Genomic DNA, 14,095 nt, shown 5'->3' with positions numbered 1-14,095 from the left:
CTCCCTGCATCGTATCTTTTTGGATATAAACACTAGAAAATGACCATATTCATGCAAGAAGATTTTTTGTACGCATAATAACTGGCAAGGGATATCGGACGACCATCACAACCTCGAACAGTCGAACTTCATTCACCACGTCTAAAAGTAAGCTATGGCTTGTTTAACCTGTTTGTTATAGTTAATTTGACTATCTTTAAATCTAGAGAGATTAATATTGGTCAAAACAGCATGCCTCTTTATACACAATTATGTTTTCAAATGTAGCTTAATGTTGTCAATATTCAAATGATAATTAATGACGGTATATGTTTTGTATAACATTTGCCACATTTCTTTTTAAATCATGCTTTAAAGCCAAAAATGTTGTTCTTTCCAATGACGAAAAACAATATAGAAAACTGTTAGTTTTGTCGTTTATGTTTCTCTTAATGTTATCAGGGTTTGGTGGCCAAAAATGCCAGCAGAATTAATATACACCCAAAATTCAAAATGTGGTGAAAAAATGGCCCTAGTATGGCCCTGGCCAACTCCTCCTTTAACTCGTGGCTGGAGCAAAACTTTTGCATGGGTCTTTGGGCAGCAGTAAAGGACTAGATCTCCCCGTCGGGGAATCGAACCCCGGTCTTACGCGTGACAGGCGGAGATACTGTCCATTATACTAACGAGGAGTTGCAGAGACAGATAGTCGCCCCCGAACAGCGCCCCCCGACCAGGAACGGCCTCATGCGTCATTTTAGGTCATCGCTTCACAGAAGCCAGTGAAGCCAAACGAATAATCTAATACCATTTAAATATGAAGTGTCTGTGTAAAACGGGTTACGTTATTAAATTAGAGAGCTTGCTTTTTTAATAAAGAGCCTGGTAGGTCCGGTCAAAAAGTTCATGCGTATTTTTTCCAGTGCCGGGCCCAAACAAAGAGAGTTTCGGTTCCTGCCAGCTGCTAATGTGTTGCCAGCATTCTTGCTGACCGCACAAGGCAGCATCCAGTCTATGCCCAACCGCCTGCGTTGGTGGTATAGTGGTGAGCATAGCTGCCTTCCAAGCAGTTGACCCGGGTTCGATTCCCGGCCAACGCATCGCCTTTTGCTCAAGCTGTCGTTAAAACAGTCGTCCGGGGCCCCTGGCCAACTCCTCATTTAACTCGTGGCTGGAGCAAAACTTTTGCATGGGTCTTTGGGCAGCAGTAAAAGGACTAAGTCTCCCCGTCTGGGAATCGAACCCCGGTCTTCCGCGTGACAGGCGGAGATACTGTCCATTATACTAACGAGGAGTTGCAGAGACAGATAGTCGCCCCCGAACAGCGCCCCCCGACCAGGAACGGCCTCATGCGTCATTTTAGGTCATCGCTTCACAGAAGCCAGTGAAGCCAAAAAAATCATCTAATACCATTTAAATATGAAGTGTCTGTGTAAAACGGGTTACGTTATTAAATTAGAGAGCTTGCTTTTTTAATAAAGAGCCTGGTAGGTCCGGTCAAAAAGTTCATGCGTTTTTTTCCAGTGCCGGGCCCAAACAAAGAGAGTTTCGGTTCCTGCCAGCTACTAATGTGTTGCCAGCATTCTTGCTGACCGCACAACCCGGCATCCAGTCTATGCCCAACCGCCTGCGTTGGTGGTATAGTGGTGAGCATAGCTGCCTTCCAAGCAGTTGACCCGGGTTCGATTCCCGGCCAACGCATTGCCTTTTGCTCAAGCTGTCGTTAAAACAGTCGTCCGGGGCCCCTGGCCAACTCCTCATTTAACTCGTGGCTGGAGCAAAACTTTTGCATGGGTCTTTGGGCAGCAGTAAAGGCAGAGATGGGGGACTCGAGTCACATGACTTGACTCGAGTCAGACTCGAGTCGCAAATTTAAGGACTTGAGACTTGCTTGACTAAATTAAAAAAATGACTCGACTTGACTTTGACTTGAGATCCAATGACTTGAGACTTGACTTGACTTGAACTGTATGACTCGAGAATGACTTGATATACATTTTTATATAAATCATCGCAACATCCATTGATAAACAAAATGAAAGCAACGGAACCATTGACGTCATCAGATTCTGCGCGATTGCGTGACGCTGCACAAGTCCAGAAATAGCCTACATCGCGCTGAGCGCGCTAAATACAAAAACATCTCCCTGCATCGTATCTTTTTGGATATAAACACTAGAAAATGACCATATTCATGCAAGAAGATTTTTTGTACGCATAATAACTGGCAAGGGATATCGGACGACCATCACAACCTCGAACAGTCGAACTTCATTCACCACGTCTAAAAGTAAGCTATGGCTTGTTTAACCTGTTTGTTATAGTTAATTTGACTATCTTTAAATCTAGAGAGATTAATATTGGTCAAAACAGCATGCCTCTTTATACACAATTATGTTTTCAAATGTAGCTTAATGTTGTCAATATTCAAATGATAATTAATGACGGTATATGTTTTGTATAACATTTGCCACATTTCTTTTTAAATCATGCTTTAAAGCCAAAAATGTTGTTCTTTCCAATGACGAAAAACAATATAGAAAACTGTTAGTTTTGTCGTTTATGTTTCTCTTAATGTTATCAGGGTTTGGTGGCAAAAAATGCCAGCAGAATTAATATGCACCCAAAATTCAAAATGTGGTGAAAAAATGGCCCTAGTATGGCCCTGGCCAACTCCTCCTTTAACTCGTGGCTGGAGCAAAACTTTTGCATGGGTCTTTGGGCAGCAGTAAAGGACTAGGTCTCCCCGTCGGGGAATCGAACCCCGGTCTTACGCGTGACAGGCGGAGATACTGTCCACTATACTAACGAGGAGTACCAGAGAAAGGTAGTCGCCCCCGATCAGCGCCCCCCCGACCAGGAACGGCCTCATGCGTCATTTTAGGTCATCGCTTCACAGAAGCCAGTGAAGCCAAAAAAATCATCTAATACCATTTAAATATGAAGTGTCTGTGTAAAACGGGTTACGTTATTAAATTAGAGAGCTTGCTTTTTTAATAAAGAGCCTGGTAGGTCCGGTCAAAAAGTTCATGCGTATTTTTTCCAGTGCCGGGCCCAAACAAAGAGAGTTTCGGTTCCTGCCAGCTGCTAATGTGTTGCCAGCATTCTTGCTGACCGCACAAGGCGGCATCCAGTCTATGCCCAACCGCCTGCGTTGGTGGTATAGTGGTGAGCATAGCTGCCTTCCAAGCAGTTGACCCGGGTTCGATTCCCGGCCAACGCATTGCCTTTTGCTCAAGCTGTCGTTAAAACAGTCGTCCGGGGCCCCTGGCCAACTCCTCATTTAACTCGTGGCTGGAGCAAAACTTTTGCATGGGTCTTTGGGCAGCAGTAAAAGGACTAAGTCTCCCCGTCGGGGAATCGAACCCCGGTCTTCCGCGTGACAGGCGGAGATACTGTCCACTATACTAACGAGGAGTTGCAGAGATAGGTAGTCGCCCCCGATCAGCGCCCCCCGACCAGGAAAGGCCTCATGCGTCATTTTAGGTCATCGCTTCACAGAAGCCAGTTAAGCCAAACAAATAATCTAATACCATTTAAATTTGAAGTGTCTGTGTAAAACGGGTTAAGTTATTAAATTAGAGAGCTTGCTTTTTTAATAAAGAGCCTTGTAGGTCAGGTCAAAAAGTTAAGGCGTTTTTTTCCAGTGCCGGGCCCAAACAAAGAGAGTTTCGGTTCCTGCCAGCTACTAATGTGTTGCCAGCATTCTTGCTGACCGCACAACCCGGCATCCAGTCTATGCCCAACCGCCTGCGTTGGTGGTATAGTGGTGAGCATAGCTGCCTTCCAAGCAGTTGACCCGGGTTCGATTCCCGGCCAACGCATTGCCTTTTGCTCAAGCTGTCGTTAAAACAGTCGTCCGGGGCCCCTGGCCAACTCCTCATTTAACTCGTGGCTGGAGCAAAACTTTTGCATGGGTCTTTGGGCAGCAGTAAAGGACTAGGTCTCCCCGTCGGGGAATCGAATCCCGGTCTTACGCGTGACAGGCGGAGATACTGTCCACTATACTAACGAGGAGTTGCAGAGACAGGTAGTCGCCCCCGATGAGCGCCCCCCGACCAGGAACGGCCTCATGCGTCATTTTAGGTCATCGCTTCACAGAAGCCAGTGAAGCCAAACAAATCATCTAATACCATTTAAATATGAAGTGTCTGTGTAAAACGGGTTACGTTATTAAATTAGAGAGCTTGCTTTTTTAATAAAGAGCCAGGTAGGTCAGGTCAAAAAGTTAATGCGTTTTTTTCCAGTGCCGGGCCCAAACAAAGAGAGTTTCGGGTCCTGCCAGCTGCTAATGTGTTGCGAGCATTCTTGCTGACCGCACAAGGCGGCATCCAGTCTATGCCCGACCATCTGCGTTGGTGGTATAGTGGTGAGCATAGCTGCCTTCCAAGCAGTTGACCCGGGTTCGATTCCCGGCCAACGCATTGCCTTTTGCTCAAGCTGTCGTTAAAACAGTCGTCCGGGGCCCCTGGCCAACTCCTCATTTAACTCGTGGCTGGAGCAAAACTTTTGCATGGGTCTTTGGGCAGCAGTAAAGGACTAGGTCTCCCCGTCGGGGAATCGAACCCCGGTCTTCCGCGTGACAGGCGGAGATACTGTCCACTATACTAACGAGGAGTAACAGAGAAAGGTAGTCGCCCCCGATCAGCGCCCCCCCGACCAGGAACGGCCTCATGCGTCATTTTAGGTCATCGCTTCACAGAAGCCAGTGAAGCCAAAAAAATCATCTAATACCATTTAAATATGAAGTGTCTGTGTAAAACGGGTTATGTTATTAAATTAGAGAGCTTGCTTTTTTAATAAAGAGCCTGGTAGGTCCGGTCAAAAAGTTCATGCGTATTTTTTCCAGTGCCGGGCCCAAACAAAGAGAGTTTCGGTTCCTGCCAGCTGCTAATGTGTTGCCAGCATTCTTGCTGACCGCACAAGGCGGCATCCAGTCTATGCCCAACCGCCTGCGTTGGTGGTATAGTGGTGAGCATAGCTGCCTTCCAAGCAGTTGACCCGGGTTCGATTCCTGGCCAACGCATTGCCTTTTGCTCAAGCTGTCGTTAAAACAGTCGTCCGGGGCCCCTGGCCAACTCCTCATTTAACTCGTGGCTGGAGCAAAACTTTTGCATGGGTCTTTGGGCAGCAGTAAAAGGACTAAGTCTCCCCGTCGGGGAATCGAACCCCGGTCTTCCGCGTGACAGGCGGAGATACTGTCCACTATACTAACGAGGAGTTGCAGAGATAGGTAGTCGCCCCCGATCAGCGCCCCCCGACCAGGAAAGGCCTCATGCGTCATTTTAGGTCATCGCTTCACAGAAGCCAGTTAAGCCAAACAAATAATCTAATACCATTTAAATTTGAAGTGTCTGTGTAAAACGGGTTAAGTTATTAAATTAGAGAGCTTGCTTTTTTAATAAAGAGCCTTGTAGGTCAGGTCAAAAAGTTAATGCGTTTTTTTCCAGTGCCGGGCCCAAACAAAGCGAGTTTCGGGTCCTGCCAGCTGCTAATGTGTTGCGAGCATTCTTGCTGACCGCACAAGGCGGCATCCAGTCTATGCCCGACCATCTGCGTTGGTGGTATAGTGGTGAGCATAGCTGCCTTCCAAGCAGTTGACCCGGGTTCGATTCCCGGCCAACGCATTGCCTTTTGCTCAAGCTGTCGTTAAAACAGTCGTCCGGGGCCCCTGGCCAACTCCTCATTTAACTCGTGGCTGGAGCAAAACTTTTGCATGGGTCTTTGGGCAGCAGTAAAGGACTAGGTCTCCCCGTCGGGGAATCGAACCCCGGTCTTACGCGTGACAGGCGGAGATACTGTCCACTATACTAACGAGGAGTTGCAGAGACAGGTAGTCGCCCCCGATCAGCGCCCCCCGACCAGGAACGGCCTCATGCGTCATTTTAGGTCATCGCTTCACAGAAGCCAGTGAAGCCAAACGAATATTCTAATACCATTTAAATATGAAGTGTCTGTGTAAAACGGGTTACGTTATTAAATTAGAGAGCTTGCTTTTTTAATAAAGAGCCTGGTAGGTCCGGTCAAAAAGTTCATGCGTTTTTTTCCAGTGCCGGGCCCAAACAAAGAGAGTTTCGGTTCCTGCCAGCTACTAATGTGTTGCCAGCATTCTTGCTGACCGCACAACCCGGCATCCAGTCTATGCCCAACCGCCTGCGTTGGTGGTATAGTGGTGAGCATAGCTGCCTTCCAAGCAGTTGACCCGGGTTCGATTCCCGGCCAACGCATCGCCTTTTGCTCAAGCTGTCGTTAAAACAGTCGTCCGGGGCCCCTGGCCAACTCCTCATTTAACTCGTGGCTGGAGCAAAACTTTTGCATGGGTCTTTGGGCAGCAGTAAAGGCAGAGATGGGGGACTCGAGTCACATGACTTGACTCGAGTCAGACTCGAGTCGCAAATTTAAGGACTTGAGACTTGCTTGACTAAATTAAAAAAATGACTCGACTTGACTTTGACTTGAGATCCAATGACTTGAGACTTGACTTGACTTGAACTGTATGACTCGAGAATGACTTGATATACATTTTTATATAAATCATCGCAACATCCATTGATAAACAAAATGAAAGCAACGGAACCATTGACGTCATCAGATTCTGCGCGATTGCGTGACGCTGCACAAGTCCAGAAATAGCCTACATCGCGCTGAGCGCGCTAAATACAAAAACATCTCCCTGCATCGTATCTTTTTGGATATAAACACTAGAAAATGACCATATTCATGCAAGAAGATTTTTTGTACGCATAATAACTGGCAAGGGATATCGGACGACCATCACAACCTCGAACAGTCGAACTTCATTCACCACGTCTAAAAGTAAGCTATGGCTTGTTTAACCTGTTTGTTATAGTTAATTTGACTATCTTTAAATCTAGAGAGATTAATATTGGTCAAAACAGCATGCCTCTTTATACACAATTATGTTTTCAAATGTAGCTTAATGTTGTCAATATTCAAATGATAATTAATGACGGTATATGTTTTGTATAACATTTGCCACATTTCTTTTTAAATCATGCTTTAAAGCCAAAAATGTTGTTCTTTCCAATGACGAAAAACAATATAGAAAACTGTCGTTTGTTTTGTCGTTTATGTTTCTCTTAATGTTATCAGGGTTTGGTGGCCAAAAATGCCAGCAGAATTAATATACACCCAAAATTCAAAATGTGGTGAAAAAATGGCCCTAGTATGGCCCTGGCCAACTCCTCCTTTAACTCGTGGCTGGAGCAAAACTTTTGCATGGGTCTTTGGGCAGCAGTAAAGGACTAGATCTCCCCGTCGGGGAATCGAACCCCGGTCTTCCGCGTGACAGGCGGAGATACTGTCCATTATACTAACGAGGAGTTGCAGAGACAGATAGTCGCCCCCGAACAGCGCCCCCCGACCAGGAACGGCCTCATGCGTCATTTTAGGTCATCGCTTCACAGAAGCCAGTGAAGCCAAACGAATAATCTAATACCATTTAAATATGAAGTGTCTGTGTAAAACGGGTTACGTTATTAAATTAGAGAGCTTGCTTTTTTAATAAAGAGCCTGGTAGGTCCGGTCAAAAAGTTCATGCGTTTTTTTCCAGTGCCGGGCCCAAACAAAGAGAGTTTCGGTTCCTGCCAGCTGCTAATGTGTTGCCAGCATTCTTGCTGACCGCACAAGGCAGCATCCAGTCTATGCCCAACCGCCTGCGTTGGTGGTATAGTGGTGAGCATAGCTGCCTTCCAAGCAGTTGACCCGGGTTCGATTCCCGGCCAACGCATCGCCTTTTGCTCAAGCTGTCGTTAAAACAGTCGTCCGGGGCCCCTGGCCAACTCCTCATTTAACTCGTGGCTGGAGCAAAACTTTTGCATGGGTCTTTGGGCAGCAGTAAAAGGACTAAGTCTCCCCGTCTGGGAATCGAACCCCGGTCTTCCGCGTGACAGGCGGAGATACTGTCCACTATACTAACGAGGAGTTGCAGAGATAGGTAGTCGCCCCCGATCAGCGCCCCCGACCAGGAACGGCCTCATGCGTCATTTTAGGTCATCGCTTCACAGAAGCCAGTGAAGCCAAACAAATCATCTAATACCATTTAAATATGAAGTGTCTGTGTAAAACGGGTTAAGTTATTAAATTAGATAGCTTGCTTTTTTAATAAAGAGCCTGGTAGGTCAGGTCAAAAAGTTAATGCGTTTTTTTCCAGTGCCGGGCCCAAACAAAGAGAGTTTCGGGTCCTGCCAGCTGCTAATGTGTTGCGAGCATTCTTGCTGACCGCACAAGGCGGCATCCAGTCTATGCCCGACCATCTGCGTTGGTGGTATAGTGGTGAGCATAGCTGCCTTCCAAGCAGTTGACCCGGGTTCGATTCCCGGCCAACGCATTGCCTTTTGCTCAAGCTGTCGTTAAAACAGTCGTCCGGGGCCCCTGGCCAACTCCTCATTTAACTCGTGGCTGGAGCAAAACTTTTGCATGGGTCTTTGGGCAGCAGTAAAGGACTAGGTCTCCCCGTCGGGGAATCGAACCCCGGTCTTCCGCGTGACAGGCGGAGATACTGTCCATTATACTAACGAGGAGTTGCAGAGACAGATAGTCGCCCCCGAACAGCGCCCCCCGACCAGGAACGGCCTCATGCGTCATTTTAGGTCATCGCTTCACAGAAGCCAGTGAAGCCAAACGAATAATCTAATACCATTTAAATATGAAGTGTCTGTGTAAAACGGGTTACGTTATTAAATTAGAGAGCTTGCTTTTTTAATAAAGAGCCTGGTAGGTCCGGTCAAAAAGTTCATGCGTTTTTTTCCAGTGCCGGGCCCAAACAAAGAGAGTTTCGGTTCCTGCCAGCTGCTAATGTGTTGCCAGCATTCTTGCTGACCGCACAAGGCAGCATCCAGTCTATGCCCAACCGCCTGCGTTGGTGGTATAGTGGTGAGCATAGCTGCCTTCCAAGCAGTTGACCCGGGTTCGATTCCCGGCCAACGCATCGCCTTTTGCTCAAGCTGTCGTTAAAACAGTCGTCCGGGGCCCCTGGCCAACTCCTCATTTAACTCGTGGCTGGAGCAAAACTTTTGCATGGGTCTTTGGGCAGCAGTAAAAGGACTAAGTCTCCCCGTCTGGGAATCGAACCCCGGTCTTCCGCGTGACAGGCGGAGATACTGTCCACTATACTAACAAGGAGTTGCAGAGATAGGTAGTCGCCCCCGATCAGCGCCCCCCGACCAGGAAAGGCCTCATGCGTCATTTTAGGTCATCGCTTCACAGAAGCCAGTTAAGCCAAACAAATCATCTAATACCATTTAAATATGAAGTGTCTGTGTAAAACGGGTTAAGTTATCAAATTAGAGAGCTTGCTTTTTTAATAAAGAGCCTGGTAGGTCAGGTCAAAAAGTTAATGCGTTTTTTTCCAGTGCCGGGCCCAAACAAAGAGAGTTTCGGGTCCTGCCAGCTGCTAATGTGTTGCGAGCATTCTTGCTGACCGCACAAGCCGGCATCCAGTCTATGCCTGACCATCTGCGTTGGTGGTATAGTGGTGAGCATAGCTGCCTTCCAAGCAGTTGACCCGGGTTCGATTCCCGGCCAACGCATTGCCTTTTGCTCAAGCTGTCGTTAAAACAGTCGTCCGGGGCCTCTGGCCAACTCCTCATTTAACTCGTGGCTGGAGCAAAACTTTTGCATGGGTCTTTGGGCAGCAGTAAAGGACTAGGTCTCCCCGTCGGGGAATCGAACCCCGGTCTTCCGCGTGACAGGCGGAGATACTGTCCACTATACTAACGAGGAGTTGCAGAGACAGGTAGTCGCCCCCGATGAGCGCCCCCCGACCAGGAACGGCCTCATGCGTCATTTTAGGTCATCGCTTCACAGAAGCCAGTGAAGCCAAACAAATCATCTAATACCATTTAAATATGAAGTGTCTGTGTAAAACGGGTTACGTTATTAAATTAGAGAGCTTGCTTTTTTAATAAAGAGCCTGGTAGGTCAGGTCAAAAAGTTAATGCGTTTTTTTCCAGTGCCGGGCCCAAACAAAGAGAGTTTCGGGTCCTGCCAGCTGCTAATGTGTTGAGAGCATTCTTGCTGACCGCACAAGGCGGCATCCAGTCTATGCCCGACCCAGTGAAGCCAAACAAATCATCTAATACCATTTAAATATGAAGTGTCTGTGTAAAACGGGTTACGTTATTAAATTAGAGAGCTTGCTTTTTTAATAAAGAGCCTGGTAGGTCAGGTCTTCCGCGTGACAGGCGGAGATACTGTCCACTATACTAACGAGGAATTGCAGAGACAGGTAGTCGCCCCTGATCAGCGCCCCCCGACCAGGAACGGCCTCATGCTTCATTTTAGGTCATCGCTTCACAGAAGCCAGTGAAGCCAAACAAATCATCTAATACCATTTAAATATGAAGTGTCTGTGTAAATTAGAGAGCTTGCTTTTTTAATAAAGAGCCTGGTAGGTCAGGTCAAAAAGTTAATGCGCCCCCCGACCAGGAACGGCCTCATGCGTCATTTTAGGTCATCGCTTCACAGAAGCCAGTGAAGCCAAACGAATATTCTAATACCATTTAAATATGAAGTGTCTGTGTAAAACGGGTTACGTTATTAAATTAGAGAGCTTGCTTTTTTAATAAAGAGCCTGGTAGGTCCGGTCAAAAAGTTCATGCGTTTTTTTCCAGTGCCGGGCCCAAACAAAGAGAGTTTCGGTTCCTGCCAGCTGCTAATGTGTTGCCAGCATTCTTGCTGACCGCACAAGGCAGCATCCAGTCTATGCCCAACCGCCTGCGTTGGTGGTATAGTGGTGAGCATAGCTGCCTTCCAAGCAGTTGACCCGGGTTCGATTCCCGGCCAACGCATCGCCTTTTGCTCAAGCTGTCGTTAAAACAGTCGTCCGGGGCCCCTGGCCAACTCCTCATTTAACTCGTGGCTGGAGCAAAACTTTTGCATGGGTCTTTGGGCAGCAGTAAAAGGACTAAGTCTCCCCGTCTGGGAATCGAACCCCGGTCTTCCGCGTGACAGGCGGAGATACTGTCCACTATACTAACGAGGAGTTGCAGAGATAGGTAGTCGCCCCCGATCAGCGCCCCCGACCAGGAACGGCCTCATGCGTCATTTTAGGTCATCGCTTCACAGAAGCCAGTGAAGCCAAACAAATCATCTAATACCATTTAAATATGAAGTGTCTGTGTAAAACGGGTTAAGTTATTAAATTAGATAGCTTGCTTTTTTAATAAAGAGCCTGGTAGGTCAGGTCAAAAAGTTAATGCGTTTTTTTCCAGTGCCGGGCCCAAACAAAGAGAGTTTCGGGTCCTGCCAGCTGCTAATGTGTTGCGAGCATTCTTGCTGACCGCACAAGGCGGCATCCAGTCTATGCCCGACCATCTGCGTTGGTGGTATAGTGGTGAGCATAGCTGCCTTCCAAGCAGTTGACCCGGGTTCGATTCCCGGCCAACGCATTGCCTTTTGCTCAAGCTGTCGTTAAAACAGTCGTCCGGGGCCCCTGGCCAACTCCTCATTTAACTCGTGGCTGGAGCAAAACTTTTGCATGGGTCTTTGGGCAGCAGTAAAGGACTAGGTCTCCCCGTCGGGGAATCGAACCCCGGTCTTCCGCGTGACAGGCGGAGATACTGTCCATTATACTAACGAGGAGTTGCAGAGACAGATAGTCGCCCCCGAACAGCGCCCCCCGACCAGGAACGGCCTCATGCGTCATTTTAGGTCATCGCTTCACAGAAGCCAGTGAAGCCAAACAAATCATCTAATACCATTTAAATATGAAGTGTCTGTGTAAAACGGGTTACGTTATTAAATTAGAGAGCTTGCTTTTTTAATAAAGAGCCTGGTAGGTCAGGTCAAAAAGTTAATGCGTTTTTTTCCAGTGCCGGGCCCAAACAAAGAGAGTTTCGGGTCCTGCCAGCTGCTAATGTGTTGCGAGCATTCTTGCTGACCGCACAAGGCGGCATCCAGTCTATGCCCGACCCATTTCCTTTTGCTCAAGCTGTCGTTAAAACAGTCATCCGGGGCCCCTGGCCAACTCCTCATTTAACTCGTGGCTGGAGCAAAACTTTTGCATGGGTCTTTGGGCAGCAGTAAAGGACTAGGTCTCCCCGTCGGGGAATCGAACCCCAGTCTTCCGCGTGACAGGCAGAGATACTGTCCACTATACTAACGAGGAGTTGCAGAGATAGGTAGTCGCCCCCGATCAGCGCCCCCCTGACCAGGAACGGCCTCATGCGTCATTTTAGGTCATCGCTTCACAGAAGCCAGTGAAGCCAAACAAATCATCTAATACCATTTAAATATGAAGTGTCTGTGTAAAACGGGTTACGTTATTAAATTAGAGAGCTTGCTTTTTTAATAAAGAGCCTGGTAGGTCCGGTCAAAAAGTTCATGCGTTTTTTTCCAGTGCCGGGCCCAGACAAAGAGAGTTTCGGTTCCTGCCAGCTGCTAATGTGTTGCCAGCATTCTTGCTGACCGCACAAGGCGGCATCCAGTCTATGCCCAACCGCCTGCGTTGGTGGTATAGTGGTGAGCATAGCTGCCTTGCAAGCAGTTGACCTGGGTTCGATTCCCGGCCAACGCATTGCCTTTTGCTCAAGCTGTCGTTAAAACAGACGTCCGGGGCCCCTGGCCCACTCCTCATTTAACTCGTGGCTGGAGCAAAACTTTTGCATGGGTCTTTGGGCAGCAGTAAAGGACTAGGTCTCCCCGTCGGGGAATCGAACCCCGGTCTTCCGCGTGACAGGCGGAGATACTGTCCATTATACTAACGAGGAGTTGCAGAGACAGATAGTCGCCCCCGAACAGCGCCCCCCGACCAGGAACGGCCTCATGCGTCATTTTAGGTCATCGCTTCACAGAAGCCAGTGAAGCCAAACGAATAATCTAATACCATTTAAATATGAAGTGTCTGTGTAAAACGGGTTACGTTATTAAATTAGAGAGCTTGCTTTTTTAATAAAGAGCCTGGTAGGTCCGGTCAAAAAGTTCATGCGTTTTTTTCCAGTGCCGGGCCCAAACAAAGAGAGTTTCGGTTCCTGCCAGCTGCTAATGTGTTGCCAGCATTCTTGCTGACCGCACAAGGCAGCATCCAGTCTATGCCCAACCGCCTGCGTTGGTGGTATAGTGGTGAGCATAGCTGCCTTCCAAGCAGTTGACCCGGGTTCGATTCCCGGCCAACGCATCGCCTTTTGCTCAAGCTGTCGTTAAAACAGTCGTCCGGGGCCCCTGGCCAACTCCTCATTTAACTCGTGGCTGGAGCAAAACTTTTGCATGGGTCTTTGGGCAGCAGTAAAGGCAGAGATGGGGGACTCGAGTCACATGACTTGACTCGAGTCAGACTCGAGTCGCAAATTTAAGGACTTGAGACTTGCTTGACTAAATTTAAAAAATGACTCGACTTGACTTTGACTTGAGATCCAATGACTTGAGACTTGACTTGACTTGAACTGTATGACTCGAGAATGACTTGATATACATTTTTATATAAATCATCGCAACATCCATTGATAAACAAAATGAAAGCAACGGAACCATTGACGTCATCAGATTCTGCGCGATTGCGTGACGCTGCACAAGTCCAGAAATAGCCTACATCGCGCTGAGCCCGCTAAATACAAAAACATCTCCCTGCATCGTATCTTTTTGGATATAAACACTAGAAAATGACCATATTCATGCAAGAAGATTTTTTGTACGCATAATAACTGGCAAGGGATATCGGACGACCATCACAACCTCGAACAGTCAAACTTCATTCACCACGTCTAAAAGTAAGCTATGGCTTGTTTAACCTGTTTGTTATAGTTAATTTGACTATCTTTAAATCTAGAGAGATTAATATTGGTCAAAACAGCATGCCTCTTTATACACAATTATGTTTTCAAATGTAGCTTAATGTTGTCAATATTCAAATGATAATTAATGACGGTATATGTTTTGTATAACATTTGCCACATTTCTTTTTAAATCATGCTTTAAAGCCAAAAATGTTGTTCTTTCCAATGACGAAAAACAATATAGAAAACTGTTAGTTTTGTCGTTTATGTTTCTCTTAATGTTATCAGGGTTTGGTGGCAAAAAATGCCAGCAGAATTAATATGCACCCAAAATTCAAAATGTGGTGGAAAAATGGCCCTAGCATGGCCCTGGCCAACTCCTC

The 14,095-nt window shown here is 47.2% G+C and overlaps 15 non-coding genes across 15 annotated transcripts; all 15 read left to right on the top strand.

Annotated features, from left to right (window-relative positions):
* The first annotated feature begins 1,007 nt into the window (after window positions 1-1,007).
* Window positions 1,008-1,079, top strand: trnag-ucc (transfer RNA glycine (anticodon UCC)). The gene has a single exon. It is a non-coding gene; the product is annotated as a tRNA-Gly (tRNA).
* Window positions 1,080-1,608: 529 nt separating this feature from the next.
* trnag-ucc (transfer RNA glycine (anticodon UCC)) lies at window positions 1,609-1,680 on the top strand. Its single transcript has one exon. It is a non-coding gene; the product is annotated as a tRNA-Gly (tRNA).
* A 1,450-nt stretch (window positions 1,681-3,130) lies between these two features.
* On the top strand, window positions 3,131-3,202 carry trnag-ucc (transfer RNA glycine (anticodon UCC)). Its single transcript has one exon. It is a non-coding gene; the product is annotated as a tRNA-Gly (tRNA).
* Window positions 3,203-3,731: 529 nt separating this feature from the next.
* trnag-ucc (transfer RNA glycine (anticodon UCC)) lies at window positions 3,732-3,803 on the top strand. The gene has a single exon. It is a non-coding gene; the product is annotated as a tRNA-Gly (tRNA).
* Window positions 3,804-4,331: 528 nt separating this feature from the next.
* On the top strand, window positions 4,332-4,403 carry trnag-ucc (transfer RNA glycine (anticodon UCC)). The gene has a single exon. It is a non-coding gene; the product is annotated as a tRNA-Gly (tRNA).
* A 1,131-nt stretch (window positions 4,404-5,534) lies between these two features.
* Window positions 5,535-5,606, top strand: trnag-ucc (transfer RNA glycine (anticodon UCC)). Its single transcript has one exon. It is a non-coding gene; the product is annotated as a tRNA-Gly (tRNA).
* Window positions 5,607-6,134: 528 nt separating this feature from the next.
* trnag-ucc (transfer RNA glycine (anticodon UCC)) lies at window positions 6,135-6,206 on the top strand. The gene has a single exon. It is a non-coding gene; the product is annotated as a tRNA-Gly (tRNA).
* A 1,451-nt stretch (window positions 6,207-7,657) lies between these two features.
* trnag-ucc (transfer RNA glycine (anticodon UCC)) lies at window positions 7,658-7,729 on the top strand. Its single transcript has one exon. It is a non-coding gene; the product is annotated as a tRNA-Gly (tRNA).
* Window positions 7,730-8,257: 528 nt separating this feature from the next.
* trnag-ucc (transfer RNA glycine (anticodon UCC)) lies at window positions 8,258-8,329 on the top strand. The gene has a single exon. It is a non-coding gene; the product is annotated as a tRNA-Gly (tRNA).
* Window positions 8,330-8,857: 528 nt separating this feature from the next.
* trnag-ucc (transfer RNA glycine (anticodon UCC)) lies at window positions 8,858-8,929 on the top strand. Its single transcript has one exon. It is a non-coding gene; the product is annotated as a tRNA-Gly (tRNA).
* A 529-nt stretch (window positions 8,930-9,458) lies between these two features.
* Window positions 9,459-9,530, top strand: trnag-ucc (transfer RNA glycine (anticodon UCC)). The gene has a single exon. It is a non-coding gene; the product is annotated as a tRNA-Gly (tRNA).
* A 1,188-nt stretch (window positions 9,531-10,718) lies between these two features.
* On the top strand, window positions 10,719-10,790 carry trnag-ucc (transfer RNA glycine (anticodon UCC)). The gene has a single exon. It is a non-coding gene; the product is annotated as a tRNA-Gly (tRNA).
* Window positions 10,791-11,318: 528 nt separating this feature from the next.
* Window positions 11,319-11,390, top strand: trnag-ucc (transfer RNA glycine (anticodon UCC)). The gene has a single exon. It is a non-coding gene; the product is annotated as a tRNA-Gly (tRNA).
* Window positions 11,391-12,445: 1,055 nt separating this feature from the next.
* Window positions 12,446-12,517, top strand: trnaa-ugc (transfer RNA alanine (anticodon UGC)). Its single transcript has one exon. It is a non-coding gene; the product is annotated as a tRNA-Ala (tRNA).
* Window positions 12,518-13,045: 528 nt separating this feature from the next.
* On the top strand, window positions 13,046-13,117 carry trnag-ucc (transfer RNA glycine (anticodon UCC)). The gene has a single exon. It is a non-coding gene; the product is annotated as a tRNA-Gly (tRNA).
* Window positions 13,118-14,095: the final 978 nt, after the last annotated feature.

This window comes from Rhinichthys klamathensis, unplaced genomic scaffold (genome assembly GCF_029890125.1).
Source record: "Rhinichthys klamathensis goyatoka isolate OS25496 unplaced genomic scaffold, OSU_Roscu_1.1 h1tg000176l_1, whole genome shotgun sequence".
In the NCBI taxonomy this organism is placed as follows: domain Eukaryota; kingdom Metazoa; phylum Chordata; class Actinopteri; order Cypriniformes; family Leuciscidae; genus Rhinichthys; species Rhinichthys klamathensis.
The sequence above is the reverse complement of the archived record's forward strand: the minus strand, read 5'-3'. Positions and strand labels throughout refer to the sequence as shown.